At 43.1% G+C, this 27,176-nt stretch overlaps 1 pseudogene; it reads left to right on the forward strand.

The window, feature by feature from the left end:
- Positions 1 to 17,772, forward strand: part of LOC141157691 (calcium-activated chloride channel regulator 1-like) — a 65,811-nt pseudogene extending 48,039 nt beyond the window's left edge.
- The last annotated feature ends 9,404 nt before the right edge of the window (positions 17,773 to 27,176 follow it).

Raw genomic sequence — 27,176 nt, forward strand, 5'->3', positions numbered from 1 at the left:
TGGTGCCAAATTTAAACCCCGCTCTGCTGATTGGACGTGACCGCCGGCCGCGACTAATCAACATTGTTGCCGCCAAATTTAAACACCGCTCTGCTGAATGGTCGAGGTCGTGACCAATCACCATTATTGGCGCCAAATTTAAACACCGCTTTGCTGATTGGTCGCGACCACAACCTATCAGCATTATTGGCGCAAAATTTAAACCCCGTTCTGCTGATTAGTCGCGACCGCCGGCCGTGACCAATCAGTGATATAGTCGCCAAATTTCAACACCGCTTTGCTGATTGGTCGCGGTTGCTGGCCGCGACCAGTCAGCGATTTTGGCGCCAAATTTAAACACCGCTCTGCTGATTGCGCCGGGTCTGCCGCATACATATTCTAGAATACCCGATGCGTTAGAATCGGGCCACCATCTAGTTTCATGAAATAATTTAAAAAAAAATTGACGTGGGGCTTCGCACTATATTTGTGTCCAGCCAGGTACAGCAGGCAGGAACGGGCTGCCCCCAACCACCAGCTGCCTATTTGTACCTGGCCGGACACAACAATATAGGGAAGCCCTTTTTTTCTTAATTATTTCATGAATTTCATGAAATAATAAAAAAAAAAAATACGTGGGGCTTCGCCCTATTTTTGTGTCCAGCCAGGTACAACTAGGCAGCTGGGGGCTGGAATCTGCAGCGCAGGGAGGCCCAAGCTTTCTGGGTCCCCCCAGCTGCAAATTGCAGTCCGCAGCCACCCCGGAAAATGGCGCGTTCATAGAAGCGCCATCTTTTGGCGCTGTACCCAACTCATCCAGGGCCCTGGTGCGGTGGCTCACTGGGTAATAAAGGGGTTAGGGCCAGCTTGGCATTATCAGCTGGCCCTAAGCCCGAAATTCATGGGGTCACGCCAATATTAGACATGACCACTATGAATTTCTAGTAAAGTATTTAAAAAAAACACAACACCCAGAAAAAAGTCCTTTAATTGAAATAAACACACAATTCTTTATTGTTCTAAATTAAACTATACTTACCGTCACGCCCATTCCAGCTGAAGCCAACGATCTCCTGCAATAAAAGTAAAATAATAAAGCAACCTCATCCTTACCTTTCCATGGTTCCCAGACAGCTTCAGCTCTGCTACATCGAGATGACAGGCTGGACAGCAGCAGAACGCTGCCATCCAGCCTGTCATCCCGCAGACACTGAGAAGCACAGGCATGCTTGCGCTCCTCAGTGTCTCTCTGTGACGGCATCCAGGTGAGTCGAGGTCATGTCCAATGAACTCAGCTCACCTCATGTACATCACTGACAGCGTGGAAGAATTCTCCTGCACTCAGCGCTTCAGCGTGAGAATTCTCCCACGCTGTCAGTGACGTACATGAGGTCAGCTGAGTTCAATGGACATGAATGAGCTCACCTCATGCACGTCACTGACAGCGTGGGAAAATTCTCCTGCACTCAGCGCTTCAGCGTGAGAATTTTCCCACGCTGTCAGTGACGTGCATGAGGTGAGCTCATTCATGTCCAATGAACTCGGCTCACCTCATGCACGTCACTGACAGCGTGGGAAAATTCTCACGCTGAAGCGCTGAGTGCAGGAGAATTCTCCCACGCTGTCAGTGACGTGCATGAGGTGAGCCGAGTTCATTGTCGGCTCATCTTTATGCCGTCACAGCGAGACACTGAGGAGCGCAAGCATGCCTGCGCTTCTCAGTGTCTGCGGGATGACAGGCTGGATGGCAGCGTTCTGCTGCGGTCCAGCCTGTCATCTCAATGTAGCAGAGCTGAAGCTGTCCTGGGAACCATGGAAAGGTAAGGATGAGGTTGCTTTATTATTTTACTTTTATTGCAGGAGATCGTTGGCTTCAGCTGGAATGGGCGTGGTGGTAAGTATGGTTTAATTTAGAACAATAAAGGATTGTGTCTTTATTTCAATTAAAGGACTTTATTCTGGGTGTTTGTGTTTTCTTTTAACTTTGACTATGGGGTTAGTAATGGGGGTGTCTTATAGACGCCTCTCCATTACTAACCTGGGCTTGATGTCAGCTGGCATTATAAGCTGACATCAACCCCAGCCCTATTACCCCACTGCCACCGCTACAGGGCAGTGGAAAGAGCGAGGCTAAGTGCCAGAATTGGCGCATCCTATGGATGCGCCATTTCTGGGGCGGCTGACGGCTGGTGTTTCTAGCCTGGGAGGGGGCCAATATTCATGGCACCCTTCCTGGGCTATTAATATCAGCCCCCAGCTGTCTGCCTAGCCTTTGCTAGCTATTAAAATAGGGGGGACCCCACGTCATTTTTTTGGGGGGGTCCCCCATTTTAATTGCTAGTAAAGGCTAGGTATTCCGCTGGGGGCTGATATTAGTAGCCTGGGAAGCTCCGTGGGTATTACCCCCTTCCCAGGCTTCAAACATCTGCCCCAGCTGTCTGCTTAACCTCCGCTAGAGACTAAAATTACTTGGAACCCCACGCCAATTTTTTTTTAAATAAATCCTTTATTTTAACACTAAATGACAAGTACAGTAATCAACACTATCACTGTACTTCTTATATATGTGACTAACATGTTTCTATCTATCTAATCTATGTGTGATGCTCTATTCCTTTTATTCTAAATTGTCGGGTACAGATGCTGAAATGCCGGCCGGCTTTTTTAAAGAGACAGTGCATGAAAACACTATTATTTTTTTTAATAAATCCTTTACACTAAATGACAAGTACAGTAAGCAACACTGTCACTGTACTTCATATATATGTGACTGACATGTTTCTATCTATCTAATCTATGTGTGATTCTCTATTCTTTCTATTCAAAATTGTCGGGTACCGCTGCTGAATTGCCGGCCGGCTTTTTTAAAGAGACGGTGCATGAAAACACTATTATTTTTTTTGATAAATCCTTTACGCTAAATGACAAGTACAGTAAGCAACACTGTCACTGTACTTCTTATATATGTGACTGACATGTTTCTATCTATCTAATCTATGTGTGAAGCTCTATTCTTTCGGTTCTAAATTGTCGGGTACCGGTGTATGCCGCTGCTGAATTGCAGGCTTTTCATGTTTCACTGTTGGCACTGTTCCCATCGATTTGGGCAATCACTGTAATGCCACAACCACCATGGCTGTGGCATTACAGTGAGTGGCAGACAATCCCTGCATGATTGGTGCTCTAAATAGAGCCAGACATGCAGGACATGCTTTTGGTGCACGAACAGTTATCGAACATAACCTCGAACAGCCGAATTTTTTGCAAATCGTTCGGGTTCGTCGAACAACTCGAACACCGCCCAAAACAGCTCGAATTTGAGATTGGCGAACAGTTCTAGTCGAACACCACTCATCTCTATTCATGAGTGTCCATCTTTCCTTGAATCCTGAAAGGTAATTTCCGTCTCTTTGTGAAGCACATGTTCGGATAGAGCACATGTGCTTGGGACTACATTGGCTCACCTCCACGCGTAGATCCTCTGTCTGGTGTCATGTGAAGTCCAAGAGAGCGCCCCACCCATGACTCACATGGGTTATATACACCCCTCATAACACCTGTTCTTCATATATGGCACTAACTATATACCCTGAGCTAAATGTATAAGAATAGCCTGAATGCATTGTCAGCAAAATCTACCACGTGCAATCTATGCACTTCAGAATTGAGAATAAAAAATGAATATCCATAATTAATATTTAAAATGGTCCAAGTGCAATCTGATTTTTTATCAGATTGCACTCGTTCGATTTATATGCCAGTATGGGTGAACCCTGAGGCCACGTTCTCATCTTCAGTATTTGGTCAGTATTTTACCTCAATATTTGTAAGCCAAAACCAGGAGTGGAACAATCAGAGGAAAAGTATAATAGAAACACGTCACCACTTCTGTATTTATCACCCACTCCTGGTTTTGGCTTACAGATACTGATGTAAAATACTGACCAAATACTGAACTTGTGAAAGAGGCCTTATGATGTTAATCATGGATTGCACATTGATTCCACCCGTGTGCTGTCCATGATTTTCAAAGACCCACAGACTTGTATGAATAATTTTGATCTGTGACTCAGATCAAAAACGGCATATCTCTATGTTTTTTGGGTTAGGCAAACGATCTGCAAAAAAACACAGACTTGTGAATAGCACCATAGACTACAATGGATATGTGTTCTATCAGTTAAAAACATAAATAGATCAAATACGTGAAAAATAGACATCTGAATGAGGCCTTACACCTCATAGGTTTTATACATATACATTCATATTTTAATGCAAAAAAACATGATGTGCAGGGCAGCATGGTGGCTCAGTGGTTAACCTTGCAGCACTGCGGTCCTGGGTTCAAATCCCACCAAGGACAACATCTGCAAGAAGTTTGTATGCTCTCACCCGTGTTTGTGTGGGTTACCTCCGGGTTCTCTGTTTTCTTCCTCCTTCATCCAAAGACATACAGCTAGGAAATGTAGATTGTGAGCCCCAATGGGGACAGTGCCGATAATGTCTGTAAATTGTCTGAATTGTAAAGTGCTGTGATATATAAATAAAAATATTATTATTCTATCTTTTTACCTCTCCTGTTAAGGATATAACAACTGTCTAGGTAGATATAATACTGTCTAAAAAACATCTTGAGTTTGGCATATACCATCAGCTCTGCTTTATCGTGCAATTTGCTTAGAATGCCTCCAGTTTGGGAAAATGTATGATTACAAATAAACAATCTATTGTAGTTGTCACAGGGGAGATCCTGAACCAGTGATTGCTTCCTAAATTCGTCATGTCGTGTCTATCTGGTATTTACCAACTGATGCAAGACTTAGACAGTATTTGTCTGTAAATCTCATACAACACACATGAAGAACTTGGCACTCCAAACTTGATGCAAAAATTAGGAATATTTACTTCAAAAAAGCAATTCATTGTATATACAGATGTTTCTGCCTTTGATCAGGCCTTCATCAGAAACAAAACGTATGCAAAGTGAAAAATGGATATTTAAAACCTCAATTTTAAATTATAATAAACAAAAGTATGTATAAAATATGTACAGAAAATTTTAAATAAACAAAAGTAAGAAATAAATGTCCAATCAACCTAATATAGTGAAAATAAAAAGTACCTAAATTGCATTACTACAAGAGACCCAATAGTTTATTCAGTAATAAGGATATTTATTAGTATAATAATTCAAAGTTGTGGATCAGAGATCAATAACATTGCTATAAGCTACAAAATATCATAAAGTTTAAATTATACTAAGGTAACAGGTCATGGAATTATCATTATTGTTATATATTGCAGAAAAAAGACTGTTCACACCCTCAAGTCCTCCGTTAGGTGAAAAAAAGGGGAGGAGAGCATATAGAGATGAATCCGATACACATAGAAAAAAATAGCAGTAGAATGTATAAAAGTAGAAGATTAGACCATAATAACTCACCAGATTGCAAGGTATAATAGAGAAAACTATTCAAAAATGTATTGTGATAGCAGCGCTTAGGGTGTAGACAAGTATGTGCTGAGAAGGTAGCGCTAAAAAAAGAGTGTATAATGCTGTAGAATGAAGGCGAGCATGCCACATCTTCGGCGTGTGACGGGATTCCGGCCGCAGCTGGAAGTGATGCCTCGATAAGCAAGAGGTATCACCTCTATAGGACTAGTTGGTGGGAATCGCATAACTGGAAGTGACTTTGTATAATGTCGACACTGAAAGCAAATGTAGTGGAGAACTACAACATAAAGGGAAAGTTCTTTTCAAGGAGACATAATACATAAAAATGTATAGTAAATACAGATATACAAATAAATGAATCTAGTGAAGCAATGCCAGGTATTCTAGAGATAAACCCTAGCTCTGCAGCCTTTGATTAGTATACCTAAATAGCTCTGCATATAAACAAGCTAGGTGCTCATCTAAGTCAGTCTGGTGGGGAGGCTGAGCAGACTGGATGTGTCTTGAAATTGAAAAGAGAAACAAGCCAGAAACTCTTTGAGAAGAGTCTGCACAGGCCGTATCAGTGGTTGCTATGAACGATAGCAGTTTTTTTTTTACCAAACTGGTGCTAGATCAGTAGTGTCAAAAATAGTCAGGGTCTACACTGTTTGGTTAGCACCTGGATAAGGCTAAGGATTTATGTTTATGATTTTGTTGTTTTGGTACTGTGCAACCGGTGGAAAGCAATAAGAACTGCACGTGTTTGGACCAAAACTGCATTGCCTGTGTGAACTCTACCAAAGGCCTAATGCCTGCCAGATTGAGTGAATCTCTGCACTAGTATGAAGTGTTATAAAAGGGATGATGTTTATAATGCAATGAGAAAATGAAGAAAAATAAATCCATAGAACACAAGGAAAAAATAAAAAAAGAAGAAATAGATTGCTTTTTTTTAAATAAATATTTCTAATTTTTGCATCTACTTTGGAGTGCTAAATTCTTCATCTGTGTTATATTTGGAGTGGAATCGTAGATGAGTACCCAACCTTTGGGAGTGCCACACAGCTCTTTGACTCTGAAAATCTCATATGTCATTAACTAGGAGTAGAAAACGGGGGGGAGGGGGGCTATTTTTAAGCAATTTATCAGCAGAAAATGACACCAATTTTTAGAGACTTTTTTGGGTGATATTTATGAAATATTGTTTTTGACCATTTCCAGTCTCTTTAAACAGAAGAGTAATCAGCATTCAGATTTGTGCCTGGTCCAGCTTTCTTAGCTTTAGTGCAGATTCTTCGCCTTGATCCTACTTCTTGATATCTTATGAGCCTTGCAGATTACAGTATATTTAAAGGGCTGCAGCTAAAAGTAGATTTCTGTGTTATTTTACCAAAATGAGCAAATTCATGTTTTTTTGATTTGAGGTAATTTTGTATTTTCAGAGAGGGACGTGGCGGTACAGCCTGTGCAACTCACTTGCAGTTAGTGAAGACATATCAATTATCGTAAACTCTAAAGCCGCAGATAAGAACGTTCAGCCAATTACTGTGCAAGCTCACATGAATGCCGTCCGAAACAGCTATCCGAATCCAATGATTGTCTATGCATCAGTCACTCAGGGGCTCCTACCTGTGACAGGGGTGAAAGTTACCGCCATTATTGAACCCGATGTGGGAAACGTAATTTATCTGGACCTGCTGGACAATGGAGCAGGTAATCTTTCTATTTTGTAAACAAAAAAAATTAGGTTGTTATGACAGACTAACAACCACTATTACATTAAATTATTTGGCTATAGCTTTTAATGGCTAAATGTACAGAATGTTTTCAAAATGTTATTTCCATTACATTTTAAGGCAACTTTCTGGGTATGTTCACACTCAGGAAATTGCCCATAGAATTTTCTGCTGAAATCCATACACATCCTGCAGAAATTACCTCATTCTGACTTGTGGAGAAGATTTTTAGTTGAAGAAATTTCTGCAACAAATCTGTTTCATGGGCAGGCGCCGGGAAGTCAGAGTGATTCACCGGCGCCTGCACACAAGATCCCTGCTCTACAATGAACATAGATGGCTGGAAGAAGTGCGCCTTGCATAAAAGGTGAAGTGCGCAGGTGTGGGATTTAGCTGCAGTGACTGCATGTCACAGGGCACTATGACTGGGGGAAACATTATAATTCACAAAGGAGGCGGGATTTTTTGTGGGCTTCAGGATGGGAGCACATGAGAAACTTGTAGGAATAAAAAGACATTTCACAGCAACAAGACCTCTAATACGAGGCATACAGGTAGGAATAGATTTACATTTCTATCACCTGTATGCCCATATTAGAAGTCAGATAAGTGCCAGGGGGTGACAGATTCCCTTTAAAGGATCTGTCAATAAATGATATATAAATGGATGGAGAATGAGAAGCTCTTGATTTCCCCAGTCCATGCAAACTTTTTCTTGTTGTTTACTTCTTTCTATTGTTTCCACGTGGATTCGCTAGGATCTTTAACCTCCACTAGGAATACATCAAAAGTCTGTTGGAGTAAATTTCCATTGAAATCAGAACACTTCTCTATGACCCCTTTTTTGTTTAAAGGGACTCTGTCAGTAGGATCAACCCTCCTAAGCCATCTATATGGGCATGCAGGTAATAGAAAGTTGAATAATATGATACCTTGATATCTAGAATTTGATGACTTATTCCAGAGGGTTTTACAAGTTTCTTAATATGCAAATGCGCTGTTAAAATCTATGGGCCGGACATAGATCTACCTGAGAATCTGCTTCCAGAGATTATTTTAAATGAAAGGGAACATTATCAGTGTGAAACATGTAGATCAGGAGAGCAGACTGTCAGTCATTACATGTCTCACATTGGTAATTCTACAGAGAATTTTTAAAGCACTCTATGCGCAATGTGAGGATTCACAAGTCTGCAGTCACATAGACTTTGGTAAAAAACCTGGACAACTCCTTTAACATTTTACCTAATGGATCAACACCATCAAGGGCTGTCCCTTATTGGAGACAACAAAATCCTATAAACATATAAGGATGTGAGCCATATGTAGAAAACAACTCTTTATTGAATATTTACAAAACATTACGCGTCTGGTGTGGGCGGGTGGAAGTGACGTCAGACCTGTCCATGTCCTCATGGGCACTGGGCGCAGGTGGGGGAATTTGAGCGTCGGTTACAACCACTGTGGATGAGCTGCACTATAAATAATCCTCTAGTACAGTCTGACATCACCCATTGGAGGAAGCTGCACGCGAAACGCGCATCAGGGGTGCTCTTTAGGCTGCAATACAGGTCTATTTGTATACTCTCACTGTAATTTTTATTTGGCCTTTTATCATTTGGCCCAGGAATGATTATTTGATATTATATTCTGCCTATTCAGTAGCTACTTTCATACATGCTGTTTGGCAGACTTCCGCCTTGAGGATATTATTTTATCCCTTTCAAAGACTTCACTGCTTTTCTTGGTAGGAGTGTGTTCCACCTTATATATGTATATATTTCTCTGTGAACTTTTTTTAGTGGCTACTTCCTTTCTGCCTATACATATGCTGTTTGACAGATATCTGCCCTGAGGATATTTATCCTTTTTCATTTAAAGACTTCACTCTTCTTTTGGGTAGGATTATATTCAACCATATATATATATATATATATATATATATATATATATATATATATATATATATATACATCTTTTTTGTGTGGAGTCAGTTGTTCCATTTATTGTTGCATATGTGTAAATTGATATATTCAGTGACTATTTATAACTGTATTACATGGCCTTATGTATGGCTTGGCCTATGTCTGATAGACTTTTTTTTTAAAGTTTTTACATGTTTTGTAAATATTCAATAAAGAGTTGTTTTCTACATATGGCTCACATTCCTTTAACATTTTAGTTGCAGTGGTCATGAAGAGGTCAACATAGAAGTTTTTCAAGTGACTCAGCCTCCACCCAATCTTCTCTTTCAGATATTGCAAAGTGCCAGTGCATCTTGTAGTTCTATACTAGAAATAACTAACAGGTGATCAGAACGTCCGGAGTGCATGCCAGATTAAAGGAATCACACCCTTTTATTAACCCCTGCATTTTATATTTCTGCGTAACATTTTAGAATACATGCACTTGTAGCTGAAAATTGTTTCTGTTGTTTCTTTATTAAGGTGCTGATGTAGTTAAGAATGATGGGATCTACTCAAAATACTTCTTCTCTTATACTGGAAATGGAAGATATAGCTTAAAAGTACGTGTGGAAGGAAAAGATGGAAGTCAACTAGTAGCACCCACAAGTAGGGCCCTTTATATGCCTGGCTATGTGGAAAATGGTAAGTAACACCTTTCCATTAATAATTTACTGAAAGTCAGATACAATGTAAGTGTCTTGGAAATGTGTCTTCTGAACAGACTTTGTTAAAAATTTCCTTCCATTTTATCGCTGTAGAGTCAGTGCAACTCCTGCACATAGCAGATTATGCAGATGTTTCTGATCCTGGCTTGACCGCACATTCCTGTTGTATGCTGTGGCTTGAGATGATGATTTCTGCTTTCTTTGCTCTCTCCCTCCTTTGCATCAATGGTAGAATTATCTGTCAAACATCTGAGTGTTGCCATCCAAGAGAAATGTATGAGTTTTTTTCCTCAGGTGTCATCCTAGTTGCATCTGTTTATTTTTATGATCTGTCTGTTGTTTCACAGAAGACTGTCATAACCTTTTTTATCCAATGACTTTTTGCAATGTATCAGTTAAAGACGAATGAAACTAGGATGGAACTAGTTTCATCCCTTTTATAAGGATCCTCGTTAACTCTAATGGCTGAGTTTGAGCCTCAAAATTGGATCAGAATATGGATCAGAATTATACATGCACTGAGTCACACAGATGTCTCCCTTGGATTCATGATTTTAACTGATGTTTAAATACATTCATTCCACTCTATGGCTCCAAGTGCTGTTCGATAAAACGTCAGACAGCACTAAGATGTGTTGCAACCTTAGCAGTGAATATGAGGATGTAGTGCACAGGGAAACTGTAAGAGATGGAGGTAATACAGAGTCTACAGGGTAAGAAAGATATCTCAACGACTCCTCAGCACCATATCAGTATGTATGTATAGAGTACAGGAGATCCCTCAAGAGCGCTAGAAGGGGAAAGCAGTGCAGGAATAAAGGTATGCTGATACAAGAAAACTAGAGAAGGCAGCAGCATTTTGGACACATAGACTTCATATCCCTTATATGTTACTGGGAAAAAGAGTTGAGTGGATTGATTTCGGAGGATAGAGTTTTCATCTAATTTCCTTAAACTCGAACATTTTGAGAATGGTTAGTAATGAAAACCCAAAACTTTCCCAGTACAATTTCTTACACTGCTGAAGCATCAGAGAAAAGGCAAACATCATTGTGCAATGCCCTGCAGATATGACATCGTGGAATTATCATACCTTGTACAGTGGTGGTCAGTACCTGGGCCATCACAGGTCAGCAGTTCCCAGTGGAGCACAGAATTGTCTTTTACCTCCAGAGTCACTGGGTAAGTATGGTTAGCAGGGTCCTCACTCTCCAGTAGAGTGTAAGCTCTTATGATCAATGGAGTCCTCTCTCTCTCATCTATAAAGTGTAAGCTCATATGGTTAGCGGGGTTCTCTTTCTACTCTCCTCCACATGTATTTTACAAGCAATTGCAAGCTTTCCATTTTTGAAAGTCACATGATTGTGTGGCACCCCAGGGGTCTGGTTTCCACAGTAACAGCAATGTTATGTCTGAGAGCAGGTGGGAGGTCTCTTGGTCAGGAATCCTATGCATGCCACACCTCCTACCCAGTCCTGGGAGGGGAAGAACTTCCCCTATATAAACCTGGGGCTGAGGCAGGGTTAGGGAGTTCAGAGGGAGAGTTCAGCCAGGAGGGCTGACAGGGAGCTGTGGCTCCGACTGGGCCCAGCTCCTGGGCCATGCCAGAAGTAGAGACAGAGAAGAGAAGCAGCTATGGGAAGAAACAACAGGAGCTCTGTGGGAGCAGTGTTACAAGGAGTCAGGGGCTGGCAGCTGCAGAGCTCGCCCTGACTGAGAAGATTTCTTACCGGACCCGGAGTCCGAGGCTGTGGGGACTAACTCCTACCCAGCAGCAGAATCCGTCAGGCAGGGGATTCCAGGTCCTCTGGCCAAGAAGCCCGAAGGCACGGTCACACGCATGGGACCAGCACCGCCGTCGTGGAGCGGAAGCTACTAGAAGGCCCCGAGTCACCGGCCATACGGGTGAGCACCAGACGGTACACTCAGGGACGTGGGATACTTATACCCGCCTCTAGCAAGGTAGCCAGAAGAGTACAGTCAGTTTGGGAGGCCTACAACTCCGCCTGGCCAGGGGAGATCCCATCTGTTCAAGGACTGACCAGGCCCCGATCGCTAGCCAGTACTCCGGGAGGGTCTATCTTTGTCACCAGTAAAGACCCTGAACTACACCGTACCGTCTCCGAGTGGTTCCTGCTACCCCCATCATCCACGTCGGCTGCCCTGAGGCCATACCCCTCCCGTTGGGGGTTATACTATCACGCTGCACAATCCTACCACCGGCCTCAGCGGTCTGCCCTGCAGCAGCAGCTCCTTAGCTGTACTCAACGGGTGGCGTAGTCGTCCAACATCTACCGCTGATACAGCGCCACTTAGTCTGACTCCCTGGGCACGGACCGGGTCACCGCCACGAGACTACAACCCTCAACAGATCCGGCTCCGGGTAAGCTCCCGCGTGCGCAACACTGCGCGACACAGGCCCAGGGGTGCGTCTACTTTTGGCGTAGTCGGCAGGATTTCGTGCCCGCAACCACCGGGTACTGCGTGCCTGAAAAAGACTGTTCAAACTTACCAGTGGTGAAGATTCCCGCCATCCGGCGCCATCTTCAGCCTTCTTCCTGCCATCGGTGAAGATTCCCGCCATCCGGCGCCATTTTTAGCCTTCTTCCCGCCTTCCGTGGAGTTTTCCCGCCGTTGGATGCCATCTTGAAGATGCCGCGCGGGAAGAAGAGGGGCGTGGACTCCGAAAGCGCGCGAGAACTGAAGCCCCGCCTCACGTCCGGACTTTGCGTAAGGTCCTGGAAGGAGCCCAGCAGACGCCGACATCACAGGAGCGCGACGGAAGGTCCTCAACCCTGACGATCCACTGCGGAGCCGCGGCCTACGGAAGAGGATCATCGCAAGGTAGGCCACGGTCCACTAGGGGGGAGGAAGATGTCGGATACGGAGGAGAGCTTCACCGCTTCAACCCCCGCCAGCGCCACCGCTGTTGTGGTCATGTCTTTCACCATGCCCTATATCCCGGGGCAGCCTGGCTACCCCAGTACTCAGGGGAGTCACATACCCTGCATGACTTTAGAGAAAAGCTGGATAGCCTCTTCCAGGTGTACCCCCTCACAGAGGAGCAAAAAGTGAGCATCCTGGTGGCCCAATTAACCGGGGCAGCCCAAAGGGAGGTAAAGTCCTGGCCACCTGGGAGGAGGACTGTCGCAGAGATACTAACTCAGCTAACCGAGGAGGAGCTGCAGTACTACCAATACGAGGGAAGCCAAGAGGACCCGGACGGGTCTGAGGACTACCCTCAGGAGGGAGCACAAAGAGGACATAGCTACTGAAGGGAAGTAGCGTGAATAAAGAGCTGTAAATAGTTACCCGTAAGGGTACAAGGACTGCTGCTAATTAAAATATGGTCCCCGTTGGGATTAGTGAATTGTTCCCCATGTGCCCCTATCTTAAACCAGGCTGAGGACTGTGAGCAGCCATTCCTTATCCCCACTGGCCGAGGACTGAGAGCGGCCATATCCTGTAAATAATTATGTGTTTCTAGTAATTTATGGGAGTCTTTGGTGGATTTACCGGGAATCCTTTGTACATGGTTGGAGCGTAACCCAGGAATGGACTAAAGACTGTTAAGGACTCGGGGCAGGACAGACCCCTACCTGGTTACGTCTCCCTGTTTTGGTGAAATGGACACCTTGCTTTTCTTCAAAACTGCACCCGGTTGCGGACACGCCATAACCATCTTTATGCGTTTTTCTTATTGTATTATTATTGTTTATACCTTGTTATGTTTTTCTAAAAATATGTTTAGTCCCGGAGTACTAAATTTCACTAGGGGGGAATGTGGCACCCCAGGGGTCTGGTTTCCACAGTAACAGCAATGTTATGTCTGAGAGCAGGTGGGAGGTCTCTTGGTCAGGAATCTTATGCATGCCACACCTCCTACCCAGTCCTGGGAGGGGAAGAACTTCCCCTATATAAACCTGGGGCTGAGGCAGGGTTAGGGAGTTCAGAGGGAGAGTTCAGCCAGGAGGGCTGACAGGGAGCTGTGGCTCCGGCTGGGCCCAGCTCCTGGGCCATGCCAGAAGTAGAGACAGAGAAGAGAAGCAGCTATGGGAAGAAACAACAGGAGCTCTGTGGGAGCAGTGTTACAAGGAGTCAGGGGCTGGCAGCTGCAGAGCTCGCCCTGACTGAGAAGATTTCTTACCGGACCCGGAGTCCGAGGCTGTGGGGACTAACTCCTACCCAGCAGCAGAATCCGTCAGGCAGGGGATTCCAGGTCCTCTGGCCAAGAAGCCCGAAGGCACGGTCACACGCATGGGACCAGCACCGCCGTCGTGGAGCGGAAGCTACTAGAAGGCCCCGAGTCACCGGCCATACGGGTGAGCACCAGACGGTACACTCAGGGACGTGGGCTACTTATACCCGCCTCTAGCAAGGTAGCCAGAAGAGTACAGTCAGTTTGGGAGGCCTACAACTCCGCCTGGCCAGGGGAGATCCCATCTGCTCAAGGACTGACCAGGCCCCGATCGCTAGCCAGTACTCCGGGAGGGTCTATCTTTGTCACCAGTAAAGACCCTGAACTACACCGTACCGTCTCCGAGTGGTTCCTGCTACCCCCATCATCCACGTCGGCTGCCCTGAGGCCATACCCCTCCCGTTGGGGGTTATACTATCACGCTGCACAATCCTACCACCGGCCTCAGCGGTCTGCCCTGCAGCAGCAGCTCCTTAGCTGTACTCAACGGGTGGCGTAGTCGTCCAACATCTACCGCTGATACAGCGCCACTTAGTCTGACTCCCTGGGCACGGACCGTGTCACCGCCACGAGACTACAACCCTCAACAGATCCGGTTCCGGGTAAGCTCCCGCGTGCGCAACGCTGCGCGACACAGGCCCAGGGGTGCGTCAATTGTATTCGCCGTGAATCAAAAATGTTGGCAAAATTTGGCAAAGTCAACAAATTTGAATTTCAAAGGATCAGCTCATCTCTACTGGGAGGGATTCTTAAACTTCAGAAAAGTCTGTGACTAGAAGTAGGCTGCAAATGGCATGTAAGAGGATCTAAAAACGAATGAAGAAATTGAGATTGAAGCTTTTTTAACTGAAGCTAACTACTTGAAGATATAAACCAGTTTTTAAGCTAGGTTCAGGTTCCAAATACTGTATGTGTATCGCATCTACAATATCAGACATTTATGGAATATCCGAAGAATATGCCATAAATGCCTAAGATGAGAATAACTCTATACACTTAAAGCCTTTTCACTTTTGGATTTTTGTTTTTTTCCTTCCCTTCTTCCAAGACCCATAGTTTTTTTTTCTTTTTCCATTGAAACAAGCATTAGAGCTTGTTTTTGCTGGAGAAGTTATAGTTTTAAATGAAACCATTAACTTTATAATATAATGTTCTGAAAATGGAGAAAAAAAATCCATGTAAAGTGGAATTGAAGAAAAACTAAAATTTAGCTTTTTTTCATTACAGTAAATTTTAATAATTACTTACTTGCTTTGTTCTATGAGTTATTATAGTTATAGTGATACCAAATGTATATGTTTTATTTCTTTAATATTTTTTCAAATTATTTTAATGGTTTTATTTGTCCTCTTAACCCTCTTGATTGCTTATACAACACACTGCAATATTACAGTCTGCATGATTACTAATCTCTAGGAGTAATACCATGACAGGCATGGAGGCCTTCAGAAGGCCCCCGGTTAACATTGCAACCTATTGCAATCACCTATCGCATGGCAGGGTGGCTGTTGACTCCATAGTGAGTTATGCTAATTTGGGGGTCTTTTATATGTGCCTGTCATGCTTGAGAGCAGCATTTAAGGAGTTGCTATCTGAGATAGCTTCGTTTTCAGCAGTTACTCTTCAGTACTGGCTATGTCACACAGCTGGCACCCATGCTGTATGGAAAAGACTCAGTTCTTGAGCCTGCTCCATACGGTGATGAATCATTTCTGCAGTACTTGTTAAGCCTAGAGGGATGACACTATTACCTGTAATAAGCCTATTATGCTGACTGATGTTTCAAGGAAAATGAAGCATTACTTGCTTTGTATTGAAATAGATGAGCCATCCATGGTTTGGAGAGGAAAGTCTGCTAAAACCAAGTTGTAAAATGTTGACTACACCAGTAAAATTTGTTGCCTTGGCACTCAGAGGAGTCAACTTGATGAGATCCAGGCCTTGGTTCATCAAGACTGTTGTTTTGCATGCAAGTCTCGATGAACAATTTGCTGGAGTAAGATGTGCAAAATTTATTTAAAAGGCGTGCTTTCCAGGCGAGTTTAAGAGCAGACTGCCTGAAAAAGACGTCGCATGCACATTACCTCGGGAAACCTACAATAATTACTCAGAACAATCTAATAAAATAAATAAAAGTGTTTTCTAAACTAGACAATTTCTTCACCATCACAGAAATATTCTATTTGTGTTACAGGTACAATAGTTATGAATGCGCCAAATCCTACTGAAAATGATACAGCTGCTGATGTTAACTTGGGAAACTTCGGCAGGACATCATCAGGAGGATCATTTGTGATAAATAATGTTCCTTCTGGTCCAAGTCCAGATATTTTTCCACCTGAGAAGATATCGGACTTAAGAGCACAGATAGAGGGTGATAAAATTGTGTTATCCTGGACGGCCACTGGAGATGATCTGGACCAAGGAGCTGGTGAGACATTTACTTGTGATATTTCCTTTTTTATAATTGCTATTTTTACCCATCACAGTGTTATCAAGGTATTTGGAAATGTCTTGTGTTGGCCTTTGGCGTAAAAAATGCGTAAAAAATGGATTGTTTAAAACATGCAGAGGTGCTGATTGTGGTCTATGCGTGAAACTCCTTTAAGTGCAGCATGTTAAGTGCACATGTAATCTCATGGTATATATTCTTCATATTTACCACCACTCTCACATTTGGAACCATCAGATATAACCTGAAAACTCATCTCTAGAGCCTGCAATAACCCAGCTCACTCCCACTGGAGCAGCTCCAAATCCCCAATCTACTATTTCCTTCCCCATTACCCTGTAGATTGTAAGCCCTTGAGGGCAAGATCCTCCGCCTGGTGTTTGGATAAAGCAAAATCTCATCATATTATAAGTTATGAAAACCCTGAGAAAGAAGTTGTCTTATAAACATTGGTAAACTATTGCTAAAATCTGTCATCAATATTTGATAATTGTGGGCCCGACACATATATACAATATATATGCATTGGACCCTCACATATCAGATACTAATGACAAATAGCATTTTGCTTCTTTCAACCTACAGGTTCCTCCACCAGTTCTAAGAATAAAAGGAGAACAGTACTTGTGTAGCCTCTGTGTCCTGTTTTTCTCTTGCACTTGGCTGCAAAGCTAAATAAATCCAGTACAGTAAAGTTGTTCAACAAAACTGAAAAATGAGGCATGCTCTGGTTGTCTTTCTTCTTGAATAACAGGATTCTCATGGAAACATGTCTAACGATGGTAAATAAGCTCTGTAAAACTTCACAAAGCCACCATAGTAAACCTAAATACATTTTAACAGGATAACCAAAGTGTGATGTGTACAGGTCACAAGCTCATTCTGTATTCTTGTGTTCTTGTTTCAGCATCGAGCTATGACTTGAGAATGAGCACTGATCCACAGGAGCTCCTGGACTCATTTAACACTTCATTACCCGTGAATATTTCCAACCTCACTCCACAGACAGCTGGATCCAGTGAAACATTCAGTTTTGTTCCTGAAAATGTTGTTATAGAAAATGGTACAATCCTGTACTTTGCATTATCTGCAGTAGATAAAGCCTCTCAGGTATCATCTCCATCCAACATAGCACAGGCAGCTCTAATTATTCCTAAAGTAGACACGTCTAACTCTACTGATGCCCCCACTGCTGCTCCTGCTGGTACCACCACTGCTGCTCCTGCTGGTACCACCACTGCTGCTCCCGCTGCCATCACAAGTAACAGTACTGAAATAATAAAAATACCATTAGTGTTTCTGCTGATCTGCTATTATCTGTCATCACAGCTATCATAGCCATGGAATGTATTGAAATTACATAATATATTTTCCTATACTATTTCCTATATGTAACTAACTACCTATCTTAGGGTAGAATCTCTGAGTATTGACTGATGTAAAGCCAAACCTACAAAAATTATCAATAAATTAAAATATTTTATTGCTTATGGTTGATGTAAATTATTTCCACATATTTCGTTGCTGAGCAAAAAAAATCATGCTATAGGTCTACTGACTATCCCATATGCTATCAATGAATTCCAATTCTCAGTCTCCCCTAGTGGGTGGTAGAAACATATTTGTACTTACCACCTACAGATGACAATTCTAATGGATTTAAGGTATTTTGAGGGTGCAGGATTCAAAATTCCCATTACTTTTGCAGAATTAGTTCTAGTTTTTGAGAATTCATCCATGAAAATACTACATTCCCAGAATGCGACGTGTGTGTGACAACAAGTGCAATAGATTTTGGTCTTTTGGTCTGTCTTTTGACTCTTCCAACAGTGTTTTAGGTAATGAACTATCCCATATAATTATCTTGTATTTGAATTTCTAGGCTTACAATGCTATTAAGTGACTTTTTGAAGCCAGAATTCTACTGTAATTAATTAACTATTAAATATCTCAGAAACTAGAGCCAATCTGGCAAAACCAAAGTCATATTCTTAATCAGCACCATAAACTTAATGTAAAACCGTTCAGACATCGTTGGTACAAAATCACTGTTTACCAGTGAATATGAGCCTATGGCTAGGTCCTTGGTGTGTGATTGGTCAGGGTCCAATCGCTGGAAGTCCTACTAAATGCGCATAAGGAGCCAAATCATAGTCAATGTCTGCCTTGTATAAAAGTTTTGATATGTCTGGAAAAAAATGTATGTATTATTATTGAACTGGTCTCTAAATGCAAACCAGGCAATTGATGGGTTTGTAAACGTCTGAACATTTATGTCATGGTTTTGTGCAGGTCTGAAGGCCCTTGATATTGTGTGTTGACCATGGGATGAGTGGGTTTTTAATATCAGACACATTGAAGCCATATTCTATTCATATTGATGTGCATAGCAGGTCGAAAAGAGAAAAATTGTCAGGAAGGACAAATTTGTTGAAAATTATCTAAAATTAACTAAAATTCTTTGAACTTCATAGATCAAATGTAAAAAATATATATCCAAAATGAAAAAAATGACAGTCTCACACGTGGAACAGTCAAAAGTAGACGGACACTATTACAGATACCCTTGAAAAAGGCTATACGCTTAAACGTTGAAATTATATTTGTTGTTCTCTTGTCGGTGAATAAACAATTTCTATAACTAGTCTTGAGGAATAGAATAAGGTTAACATGAACCCTCAAAAAATAAAAAACCTATACTTCATTAGATCATTTTAAAATATGGACTGACACAAATATCCAACCTAGAGGACACAAAAAGCCATATCTGGTCACTCAATTCTTATGCATTTATGCATGCTTATATAGTGAGATCAGAACTCATGGAACCAATGCTATGTCCAATCAATACAGATAACAATCTCACTACTGGCAACAATGGACTTTGAGTGTCCCCAGGACAAAGTGATTAAGTGCAGAACAAGTGATATAGTGCAAAAAACACATACAAAACATATATAGATAAGTCTATACATGTCAGGTGAAATGCCGGCAATCAAGCAGCGCCAGAGTTCCTACACAAATGCTGTGGAAGCGGCCCGGGCCCCGACGGCGAGTGAGCCCTTCTGATGGTCCAGTGTCCCGGTACCTGCCTGGGTGCTGACGCCGGCCCTGCATATGTGAATACATGGATGTACCCACAGATAAATACATGGGCATCACATACACATATGTACACCAATACATAGACATGACATATTACACACTTCTATACAAACATATTAGACATTATATATTGTAAAAATAATACTTCTTTCTGTATTATTTTTCTCTATTGAGGACTTCTCAAAGTATCAATATCAAGATATTCTTATAAAAAAATGTATCTATTTATTCTCGGGTTGTCCATTAAAAAGAATCAGATTGCAGTAAGGTACATACAATAATTAGTTACAGAGTGATTGTTCATTTGTCCATAATTAGCTTAATAGTTGAGATTCACCCATCTTTTCCTGGGATCCGGATGACACCATGTGTCCGGGCCTAGATCAGCAGCTGGCTTACACACAGATACTTGTCCTGTGTCGTGTGGAATGGCAAAAGACCCCCCCTGCCTCTATCATGGGCTTTTATAGGCCGGTCATTCTGCATGTGGTAGTGAACTAAAAATATACACACAAATAGCGCTTGTCATCTAGACACCCTTAACACGAGGCTGATGGAATCTTGTGCAATGTATAGAACTCAGAATTAAAAATAAAATGAATATTCATAATTAATATTTAAAAATTCCCCCTTTTTAGAGTATGACAGACAACTGAATCCTCAAAGAAGATAGGTTCATCATTAGGATAACAGGATAATTTTTTCTTTTCTTCTTACTTGGTAATATCATTTAATGTCCATAATAATAATAATAATAATATCAATATCGGATTATTGTTATATAATGATTAGAGATGAGCGTTGTTCTACTCGAACTGTTCGCCAATCTCAAATTCGAGCTGTTTTGGGCGGTGTTCGAGCCGTTCGGCGAACACGAACAATTTGATAAAAATTCGGCTGTTCGAGGTTATGTTCGATAACTGTTCGTGCACCAAAATCATAACTGGATTTTTTCTCAGTAATGATGAAAATTAATGTTAATACGCAGTTTGAGTGTACAGCGGGGTGGGGGGAGGGGCAGGGGATGGATCTCTGCAGGAACAATGAAGATCTCCATTTTTTTTTCTCTTTCCCGCATTTACAGTGGGGAGGTGCAATCTGTCAGCCTATCAGCAGCGCACACACGGAGCAAAGTGCTTTTTTTCACACAAGCAAGAGCATGTGTCATTGGCAGTGTATGTCACATGTCCTTGCCCTATAAGACCAAGCCATTTTCCCCGTCGCCACCACTTTCTCACTGCTGCAGCTGCGTGTTAGACGGCACCGCTGTTGCTGTGTGCGCTATACCTTGTTAATTTCAAGCCAATTTTCGCACAAATCTACAGATAGCTTGGGAGTAGGGAATAGTTGTGATTGCAGTCCTTTTAAGGACTAGGTTACAGCATTTCCTACGACTTTTATCAGGCAGGTCTGTGCTCTTAAATAGATAGATTGTGGGAGTAAAGACTAATTGTAATTGGAGTCCTTTTCAGGACTAGGTTACATCAGTTCCTATCAGTTTTTGCCAGGCAGGTCTGTGCCAGTGCTGTGCAAGTTTTTTTCACAGCATTTGGCTGAATCTAGCAAAGCTAATCCTTTTTGGCCTATTGCAGATTGTGTTAGTCAGTAGAGTAGCCTATCTGTGTTGCAAGATATACCACCTGTGTATAGAATACCAATTTTTTTACTGCACCTAGTGAAGTAAAATCTTTTGGGCATAGCATCATTCTATTAGTCCATCTATACTGACCTCCATCAGGTTGCAAATTGAATATAATTTTTTTCTGCATCTACCTCTGAAAAAATATTGGGCTTCTAGCTGTGTGTGGGACTTGTTGTATTAGTCCATCTATACTGACCTCCATCAGGTTGCAAACTGCATATATTTTTTTCTTCATCTACCTCTGAAAAAATATTGGGCTTCTAGCTGTGTGTGGGACTTGTTCTATTAATCCATCTATACAGACCTCCATCAGGTTGCAAACTGAATATATTTTTTTCTGCATCTACCTCTGAAAAAATATTGGGCTTCTAGCTGTGTGTGGGACTTGTTCTATTAATCCATCTATACAGACCTCCATCAGGTTGCAAACTGAATATATTTTTTTCTGCATCTACCTCTGAAAAAATATTGGGCTTCTAGCTGTGTGTGGGACTTGTTCTATTAATCCATCTATACAGACCTCCATCAGGTTGCAAACTGAATATATTTTTTTCTGCATCTACCTCTGAAAAAATATTGGGCTTCTAGCTGTGTGTGGGACTTGTTGTATTAGTCCATCTATACTGACCTCCATCAGGTTGCAAACTGAATATATTTTTTTCTGCATCTACCTCTGAAAAAATATTGGGCTTCTAGCTGTGTGTGGGACTTGTTCTATTAATCCATCTATACATACCTCCATCAGGTTGCAAACTGAATATATTTTTTTCTGCATCTACCTCTGAAAAAATATTGGGCTTCTAGCTGTGTGTGGGACTTGTTGTATTAGTCCATCTATACTGACCTCCATCAGGTTGCAAACTGAATATATTTTTTTCTGCATCTACCTCTGAAAAAATATTGGGCTTCTAGCTGTGTGTGGGACTTGTTCTATTAATCCATCTATACAGACCTCCATCAGGTTGCAAACTGAATATATTTTTTTCTGCATCTAGCTCTGAAAAAATATTTGGCCTTCTAGCAGTGTGTGGGACTTTCTCTATTAGTCCATCTATACTGACCTCCATCAGGTTGCAAATTGAATATAATTTTTTTCTGCATCTAACCCAGCCAATAGTTTTGGCCTAATACCACAGTTTGGCCACTCAGCTCTGCTCGGTTCCCATCCATTGTTTTTTTGTGCAAACAACTCCAGAGTTGTTAATTAGTTAACCACCAAAATGAGTGGAAAAAGGCCTGCTGCTGGTGGAAAGGGGAATAGGCGTGTTGGGAAGGGGAAAAAAGGTTGTGTCCGTGGGGTAGGTGTTAAAGCAACAGTAACATCTGCAGAAGAAAGACCATCTTCCAGCCAAACTAAAATGTCTACTTCTAGCGGACAATGTGATAAGATCCCTTTCTTACAGCCACTCCAATCGCTACAAATTCCAGATGAGGTACAAGAACAGCAGGTGCTTCAACGGATATCAAGTGCTCCTTTAAGTGGGCTCTCCTCCGCATCAACTTCAACATCACAAATACTCCAGTCCTCAAAGGTGTCACCCCAATCGCACTTGCTTCCTCACAGCTCCCAAATCTCCAGCTGCTCGTCTGAGTATGAGGTAGAACAGATGGTTGAGTCTGCAGAGCTGTTTACTCATACTATAGCCTGGGAATCAGAGGTCGACTCCAGCGCTTCTGTGAATCCAGACGAGGAAATGATCTGCACTGATGCCCAGAATCTTTATGAGTCGGATCCAGGACCAGACGCAGAAGGTTCTGACCATAATGTAGACCCTCATTCCCAAACTGTAACTCCTGTTGGTGGAGACAATGAGGAAGACGATGATAAGACTCAAATACCTGATTGGAGCGACAACTTTAGTTTTTTGTCAGGGCAGGAACAGGTTAGCTCTGAGGACGACGGGTGTGATAACGCACAGGGAGATGATGATAAGATAAGATAAGATAAGATATACTTTATTTATCCCGTAGGAAATTGCGGTATCACAGCAGCAGAACACAGATCTCGAACATGACACATTTGATAACATAACATTTGGAATACTTTAGACATTGCTTTTCAGACATTTGTTAAACACCCCCATAGCTGTTGGAACAAACGATCTCCTGTATTTTTCCTTTTTACACCTTAGTTGTATTAGGCGATTGCTGAATGTGCTCTTCTGTTTCGCAAACAGTTCATAAAGCGGGTGTGTGTTGTTGCCCATTATAGCTCTGCACTTCTTCTTAATCCTATCCTCTACCACCTCTTCAAAAGTCCCAAGCTGTAGGCCCACCGTCGCGCTAGCCTTCTTCATAAGTTTGTTGAGCTTGTTGGCGTCAGCAACACGCACACTGTTACCCCAGCAAATTATTGCCGCAAAGGTGGCACTAGCCACAATGGATTGGTAGAACACCTCAAGCATTTTGCCACACACATTAAAAGACCTTAACTTCCTTAGGAAGTACAATCTACTCATCCCCTTCTTGTAGACCTTCTCCACGTGGCACTTCCAGTCTAGCTTGCTATCCAGGTAAACCCCCAAATATTTGAAACTGTCCACCATCTCCACATCCTGACCGTCAATGGTAACAGGTAGGCATACCTTCTTGCACCTTCCATAGCTCATCACCAACTCCCTGGTTTTCTTAACATTTAGTTCTAGATGGTTAGCCTGGCACCATACTACAAAGTCCGCAACCACCCTTCTATATTCCTCTTCATCCTGGTCCTTCCCAATACCGCCAACTATCACAGAGTCATACTAAAGCTTCACCAGATTTAAAATTAATAATAATTTTTAGCTGCATCTAGCCCGGAAAATAATTTTGGGGCTCCGAGATGCGCAAGACACATAAGTGCCTTCTTGCTGCACTACCTGCAGCATGACCCTCATATTGTCAGAATTCGAAGTAATCATGACTACTGGGTTGCCACACTCTTAGATCCCCCAAACTTTTCGATCAACCTTTTCATTTTAATAAAGACCAAAAAAATGGTCATTTTTGAAATTATAAGCATTAGCAGGTTGTTAGAAACTGAAATCAAACAGTTTTCAACTCAAAACTTTATTCTAGGTGATGTTACATTTTCACATAGGACCCCTTGTTCGAAAGGAGCTTCTGAACTCTCTCGTCCATTGAATTTGTCAGGTTTTGGATGGTTTCTGCTTCAATTGTTTTGCATGAGGACAGAATACCCTCCCAGAGCTGTTGCTTAGATGTGAACTGCCTCCCGCCATCATAGACACTCCTTTTAATGATGCTCCAAAGGTTCTGAATGGGGTAGAGGTCAGGGGAGCATGGGGGTCACACCATAAGTTTGTCCCCTTTTATGCCCATATCAGCCAGAGATGCAGATGTTTTATGTGCAGCATGAGATGGTGTATTATCATGCAGAAAAATGATCTTGCTGTGAAATACACGGTTCTTCTTCTTGAACCATGGCAGGAAGTGCTGTTTGAGAAAATCCACATACATTATGGAGTTCATCTTTAGCGCCTTCAGGGATCCTAAAGGGGCCGACAATCTCTCTCCCCATGATTCCAGCCCAAAACATTACTCCACCTCCTCCTTGTTGGCGCTGTAGCCGTGTTTGCGTGGGGTGTCCATCAACCAGCCATCCTCCACTCCATCCATCTGGACCATCGAGCGCTGCACGGCACTCATCCGTGAACAAAACAGTTTTGAAATCAGTCTTCATGTAATGTTTGGCCCACTGGAGCCGTTTCTGCTTGTGTGAAGTGGATAGAGGAGGTCAACAGGATGGCGTATGCACAGCTGCAAACCTCTGAAGGACCCTGCATCTTGTTGTTCGGGGGACGTTGGAGGCACAAGCAGCTTCAAAAACTTGTCTGCTGCTATGACAAATCTTTTTAGCCGCTGCTCTTTCAACCTGACGTAATTGCCTGTAGGAAAGAGTCCTCAATTTGCCCTTATCAGCACGCACACGTGTGTACTGTGAATCAGCTACATACTTCTTGATTGCCAAGACACTTCATCCTGATCATCGCACAATGTTGATTGTAGTCATGCCTTGACCTAAACTCTCCACAATTTGTTGCTTCTCAGCAGCCGACACATCCTTTTTCTTTCCCATTTTGGCAAAAAATGTAGGCTGCTTAATAATGTGAGACAGCCTTCTTAAGTAGTCTTGCCTTTCATTGGACACACCTGCCAAACTAATTAGCACAGGTGTCTGCAATTGCTTACAGTGATATAAAGAGCCCTGACACACATCACCATCAATGAGTTTAACTGACAAACAAACAAATTCTTCCCTTATCACTCCTAAACACTTTTTGCATAATAATTTGGAACACAGTGTACATGTGCTTTTCCACAAAACCCCAGTGGTTCACGTAGTGAATCTTACAGTTCTAACTTGCCAACCGTGGTCTGTATGGAGTTGTTCAATAAAGGGCCCAAAATTAAGATAACATAGATGGGAGAGGTCTCTATGAATAGGTATTCCTTAGTATTTGATACCCTGTGAGGGCCAGGCAAAGGGAAAGTTGGACTGGATGGAATCCTATATGGATTTGGGGAGGGAGACATCGAGGGCCTCAGACTTCGCTGCATTGATTTTAAAATTTGACCATGTAACAAAGTGATCTATTGCAGCCATAACAGCATGGATGGATATATGTGATTGAGTGATATATACTAGGACATCATCAGCAAATAGAGAGCACTTGTACTCGGTGCCTCCCACCTCAATCCACCTAATATTGGGGTTATGGTGAATTGATGAGAGCAGGTGCTCCGTCACTAGGATGTATAAGAGAGGGGACAGAGAACATCCCTGCCTTGTCCCATTGGTGATTGTGAAAGGTGATGAAAATGTTCTGACGCGCCCCCTGGGCCTTGGGACACCCGGAGCCGGACCCTTTTTGGTGGATGCTGGTGGTTGTAGTCTCCGTGGCGGCAACCCGGTTCCGTGGCTCAGGGCGGTCAAACCAGTGGCGGAACTATTTATGTGGTTTTGATGTTTAAATGTCCGACTACGCCACCCGTGGATTGCGGTCAGAGTGAACCGCCGCTCCAGGGCAGACCGCTGAGGCTGGTGTTGTGGGTGCAGCAGAGCGTAACATAACTCCCCATGGGAGGAGTATAGCCTCAGGGCAGTGTATGCGGAGGATGGGGGTGATGGTGCAGGGCAGCAGCAGTAATGACACGGAGTCAGTGATGCAGTCCAGGGCCTTTACTCACAGTTCTTATTATCCAGACCACGTCTGCAGGTAACGGCTGCCCACGTCGTACTGTGCTCACCAGGTGAGGGGCTCAGACAACTCCCAGATAACTTTGGAGTGCTTCACAGGACCCCCTTTGTGTGTCCTTTGTCTGGCCTTTCTTACCAACCCTTCTGTCCGGCTGCCTCGGGCCTCCTCTTGGTAAACTTGGCGCCAGTTTCCCTGACCCTATGTGGTGCCTTCCTAGCGGGTGTAGCGAGGGGCTGCGCCACATAAAATGTCACAGCCTCCTGTTTCTAGCTGAGGGTCGTTTCCTGCCTCCACTAGTTTCGGGGACCGGTCTCCCCCTTTGGCCTGACCCCTCCACGCAGGTGGATTCGGGCGTGCGGTGGCGACTCGCCCGTCCGCACCCCTGAGATCCCTTCGTTCCTTGTTCCTGGAGCCTTCTCCGCTCCTCTTCCTTCCTTCTCCCTCTTCCAGGCCTGGGCCTCTGTTACTAGGCCCGCCTCCGGAGCAGAGCTCATGCAGAGCCCCTGCTCCCTGCCACTTCTGCTCAGACTTCTCTGCACTGAACTAAGATGGTGCCCACCTTTTATACTCCCTTCTCAATGCACCCAGGAACTGCTTCCTCCCTGCTCCTGCACTACAGGGTTCCCCTTCCTCAGTGTTCCCTCCCCCCATTCCAGCCAGGGACAGGGACTGTCGTGCCCATCTCAGGGGCATATTGGTCGCCCTGCCCCACGGCAATGTGGTGTAATGCATGCAGGTGTCGGGTCCTGATCCACACTACATCCTTACCTGAGAGTGAGATATCACACCTCTGG

The sequence above is a fragment of the Phyllobates terribilis genome, unplaced genomic scaffold (assembly GCF_046119375.1).
Source record: "Phyllobates terribilis strain yellow unplaced genomic scaffold, ASM4611937v1 Scaffold_8__6_contigs__length_399053987, whole genome shotgun sequence".
NCBI classification, from domain to species: Eukaryota; Metazoa; Chordata; class Amphibia; order Anura; family Dendrobatidae; genus Phyllobates; species Phyllobates terribilis.